Raw genomic sequence first — 5,279 nt, 5'->3', positions numbered from 1 at the left:
TACAAGTGCAATATAGATGGTAGATATAGGTATTTGTAATCTGAAAATATAAAAACAGCAAGGTAACAAGTGATAAAAGTGAGCGTAAACGGTATTGCAATGGTAGGAAACAAGGCCTAAGGTTCATACTTTCACTAGTGCAAGTTCTCTCAACAATAATAACATACTTGGATCATATAACTATCCCTCAACATGCAACAAAGAGTCACTTCAAAGTCACTAATAGCGGAGAACAAACGAAGAGATTATGGTAGGGTACGAAACCACCTCAAAGTTATCCTTTCTGTTCTATCTATTCAAGAGTCCGTAGTAAAATAACATGAAGCTATTCTTTCCGTTCAATCTATCATAGAGTTCATACTAGAATAACACCTTAAGACACAAATCAACCAAAACCCTAATGTCACCTAGATACTCCATGGTCACCTCAAGTATCCGTGGCCATGATTATACTATATGCGTCACACAATCTCAGATTGATCTATTCAACCAACACAAAGTACTTCAAAGAGTGCCCCAAAGTTTCTACTGGAGAGTCAAGACGAAAACGTGTGCCAACCCCTATGCATAGGTTCATGGGTGGAACCCGCAAGTTGATCACCAAAACGTACATCAAGTGGATTACGTGATATCCCATTGTCACCACAGATAAGCACATGCAAGACATGAAGTGCTCTCAAATCCTTAAAGACTCAATCCGATAAGATAACTTCAAAGGGAAAACTCAATCCATTACAAGAAAGTAGAGGGGGAGAAACATCATAAGATCCAACTATGATAGCAAAGCTCGCGATACATCAAGATCATGTCATAGAGAGAACACGAGAGAGAGATATCAAACACATAGCTACTGGTACGTACCCTCAGCCCCGAGGGTGAACTACTCCTCATCATGGAGAGTGTAGGGATGATGAAGATGGCCACTGGTGATGGATTCCCCCTCCGGCAAGGTGTCGGAATGGGCTCCCGGGAGGTTTTTGGTTGCTACAGAGGCTTGCGACGGCGGAACTCCCGATCTATTGTTCGCTTCGATGTTTTTAGGGTATATGGGAATATATAGGCGAAAGAAGTCGATCGAGGGAGTCTCGAGGGGCCCACGAGATAGGGGGCGCACCTAGTAGGGGGGGGGGCTACCCTCGTGGCCACCTTGAAGCTTCCTTGACTTCAACTCCACGTCTCCTGGATTGCTTCCATTCCAACGCAATCCAAAAATAACGCTCCCGAAGGTTTCATTCCCTTTGGACTCCGTTTGATATTCCTTTCCTTCGAAACACTAAAATAGGCAAGAAAACAGCAATATGGGCAGGGCCTCTGGTTAATAGGTTAATCCCAAAAATAATATAAAAGTGTATAATAAAGCCCATAAATATTCAAAACAGATAATAATATAGCATGAATGCTTCATAAATTATAGATACGTTGGAGACGTATCAGACACCGTCATAGAATCGCTGACCAGTTTACGCCGATTGTGATAGTCAGTTTTAGGCTTTCCACTGAGGTGCTTAACCATCCGAGGTGGAAGCACTACTAGGAAAAAGGCTACTAGTAGCACGGGCACCCGGACTACTAATATTGCGCTAGAGCTAAAAGTTAGTAGTAGCGCGGGGTAAACCCACGCTACTACTAACATTTTACTAGTAGCGCGGATGTCGCCCTCGCTACTGCTATTTGAACCCGCGCTACTGCTAATGAAATAGTAGTAGCGCGTCTAGAATACTAGGCGCTACTAGTATCCTAAATACTAGTAGCACACAATTTTTTCCCACGCTACTAGTAATTAATTAGTAATTAAAAAAATAAAAACATAAAATGCCGCAATACAGAAAATAGTCCAGGCAAGCAAGTGCTACATCATAGTTGGATCTGAATCTAACACTCATTGCCGCTACTCAGTTACGATTTTGGAGCGTATTGTGAAGAACGTTAATTGCAACTCAAACAATTAATGGTAACTACACTTAAGAGAACACCTTTCAAGGCTACACATATATTGGCACAATGTGGCCATGGTCCTCATGATACAGAAAATGTGAAGTAATAGATCATACTATTTCAATGTTGTGATTGAGATGATACTGTAGTGCAAGTACGTGGTAGTGGTCTTCGGTGCTTGTGATTACAATCATTGTCGTCATCGCCACTAGTTTCAAAGTTTTCAATATCTCTAGTCGCTTCCGAATCAGTGGAACTACTTTCTTCCTTTGGTGAAGGAACTTCTATTTTGCCAACATCCAATGCTTGAGCTATTAATGCTTTGTGCATCTTCACGATAAGAAAATCCGCAGGAAAAAAGTCAACTTGGCATCTAGATTTTCTCCATTGCCCTGAGTCCCTGACCATGTTCAAGAAACACTAAATTTAGAACATTACTATTGTAAATACATGAGACATAAAATCCTACGACCATTGACAGAGAAGATATTCAGTTAAATACATGGGTCATAAAATCCTACGACAATCGAGAGAAAAGATATTCAATTAAACTTAGGTATCGCTGGGAAGGGCCCTATGAGACAGCATTGTAAGTACACGGATATTTGAGTTACAAAAAGATATACAGTTTAAAAGTGACAAATAACTGAATGAAACTCAGACTATATATTTCAGTTACAAAAAATATTTTAGCTTAGGAATGCAGTGTATAAATCAGACTAGATAGATAACACTACTGAACCTTACAAGCAAATACATGGTACATACAAAGATGAAGAACATGCAGTCCTTCAAGTAAATATGAAGACAAAATGAATGATTTACTTGTTATTCTATTTGACCCAAGTATCTGTCATGCCTACAAAATACATATGTGTATTCGACAAATCTGCAGCTATGCATTATAGTGGCTATCGAAAAGACATTGTAAACCTATCTTGGTTGTAAATTACTGTGATGTAAGATGCCACCAGAAAATGTATCTCCATCTTGTAATTTAGATTTTTATTGACACTATACATAGGTTAGAGAAAACACTGTAATTCAAGCAAAAAATTGTAGCTTTGCTTAATAATATGATACCGAGTACTTACAATTTATCTTAAAATTTCAGGATCAAGAAGCTGAAGGAAACAAAGGCGAAGTAAGAATGTCAGGATGAGTCATACCTGCAAGATGAAGAACATGCATCCCTTCATGTAAGCAAAAAATAGATTCTTGTGAAAAATAAAACAAAGATCAGATTGTTGTATCACGATGGGACGTACACATTTACTGAACTTCTTTAGAATGGGGCACAAAACTGATAAGAATACAAAAATATTTAGGTAAGCTAGAAGTGACACATTACTAAAAATTACAGTGCAAAACCACTTTAAATTCAGGCAACCAAAAAGAGAAGGAATACACATTACTGGGCAAAAATGCACATTAAATTACAGTGCATATTTTCAGTCTAAATATTTTTAATTAAGTTACAATGATTTGGACTGTAGTTTCTGTCTTTTATTAGTCTATCTTACACTGGAATTTTACATTGTAAACATTACCATTACAAAGGGAATTCACTTTAAGTACATAGGGATTTACAGTGTAAGTATGAATATTAGATTGACTGAACTTATTCTTTGCACAAGTGAGAAATCTGAAACCCTTCTTGTACTTGTGATGCTACTACTAGTACTACCTAAGCACTAACAACAATTGAGAATGAAATATAGTGCAGGATGAAACTCTACGTGGTTGGCTGGCGAGGCTGAGCAGTAGGTGGCAGATGCGAGCGCCGGACGGGGAGAGCAGAGTCACTTAGAGTGAGTGTAGATGTGTCTTGCTTGACTTGGCCGAAGAATCACATGTCACTACGTACGTACTAGTTTTGCTTGACTTGACGGACCAAAGTCTTAAACTATGATTAGCATCTGACCTGGCAAAAAGAAGATTAGAATCTAATGATGATCATATGTATGCTAGTAGTTGAAGCAGGAAAAAGTATATGGGAAAGAAGAGCATTGGATGCCCTGCTCTGCTCTGCCATACCCTCTTGCTAGACAGGATATATTCATCTATCGAATGGGACTATTCAAGGTGGGTTACTGAGAACTAAACAAACAATGAGGATTGTAGGTGGGCAGAGGCTGTAGGCTGTCGTGGGGGTGTCGGTGAACAGAGAAATGATATGGGCATAAACACAAGCAGCTCGCGGGCACGCGGACGGGAGCTCACCTCGTGGATGAGATGATATTGTACTGTGCTTGCTTCCAGTAACAGCAGGCGGAGAAGGGATAGTACGACGTGCACGCAGCTTCACCTCGTCCTTGCCCGCCGCTCGGTTCGGTGCCTCCTCGCCATCTGCAATCCTCATACCAACCACATCCATCCATGGCTTCAGGCCCACACCTTGCAGCTTCTCCATGGACCGCCCCCTTCCTTCAACTGCGTGCACACAACCACACAAACACACACACACACACATTAGATCCGGGGAAGAAGAAGAACCAGAGGAAGAGGAAGATGCTACTTTTTGAGGGGATCCCGTGCTGCTGCACCTCTGCCGGATTCGGTCTAGGGTTTCAAGCGGCATTAGAGGTTGGACGCCGCGGATAGGGATGGAAGGAGGAGTTGTCCCCCTCCGTTGGTGCCTCATAGTGGATAAGGAGGGAGCTCCTGCCGGTGGCAGACCTCTGGTGGTGGCCGCAGCCCGACCACGGTGGCGCGCGACAGGAGAATCCTCCAAAGCAGACGGCGAGAAGATGAGCTGGGGGAGGTGGAAGGAGGCGCGGGTTAGTGCGCCATCGTCTCTTTCGTTGTCGTTTGTAAGCGGTGGGTGGAGGGGGAGGGGCGATGGAGGGGGAGGGGCAAGGGATAGGGGAGATAACCCACGCTTGGGTTGTGGTGCGGTGCGGTGCCACTAGTTGTAGCGCGGGCCACTGGTCCACTGTTGCTAAAGTTGGGTACATTGGCCGATCCCTTCAATTTGTAGTAGTAACATGGGAATTGCAGCCCGCGCTACTACTAGAAAATAGTAGTAGCATGACTTTATACCCCTCGCTACTACTATAAGCTGTCCTGGGGGGATATTTAGTAGTAGCGTGGGAACAGTAGACCCGCGCTACTACTATTTTTGAGTAGTAGCGCACTATTTTTACCCGCGCTACTACTAAATAGTAGTAGCGCGGCTTCCATTCCCACGCTACTGCTATTGCTCTGTCTGTAAGCTTTTTTCTAGTAGTGAAGTACAATCGCAATGGTTCTCCCTTTGCACACATAGCCGAACAAAGCGAAACGTAGGAGGCAAGCACAGGAGCCGGGCAACCCAACTATTGACCAAAGACACAATTCGAAAC

General features: G+C 42.5%; 1 long non-coding RNA gene across 2 annotated transcripts; it reads right to left on the bottom strand.

Moving 5' to 3' along the window:
• Positions 1-2,020: 2,020 nt before the first annotated feature.
• Positions 2,021-4,760, bottom strand: LOC119293547. Of its 2 annotated transcripts, XR_005143104.1 has the most exons (5): positions 4,482-4,760; positions 4,159-4,368; positions 3,675-3,859; positions 3,030-3,104; positions 2,021-2,335 (listed from the first exon to the last, which is right to left on the bottom strand). It is a non-coding gene; the product is annotated as an uncharacterized LOC119293547 (long non-coding RNA). The 2 variants fall into 2 exon arrangements; XR_005143105.1 differs by lacking the exon at positions 3,030-3,104 and having other exon boundaries at positions 3,105-3,859.
• Between the last annotated feature and the right edge of the window lie 519 nt (positions 4,761-5,279).

Source organism: Triticum dicoccoides, chromosome 4B (assembly GCF_002162155.2).
Source record: "Triticum dicoccoides isolate Atlit2015 ecotype Zavitan chromosome 4B, WEW_v2.0, whole genome shotgun sequence".
Lineage (NCBI taxonomy): Eukaryota > Viridiplantae > Streptophyta > Magnoliopsida > Poales > Poaceae > Triticum > Triticum dicoccoides.
Note: the sequence above shows the minus strand (reverse complement) of the source record. Positions and strands in the feature narration are given on the sequence as shown.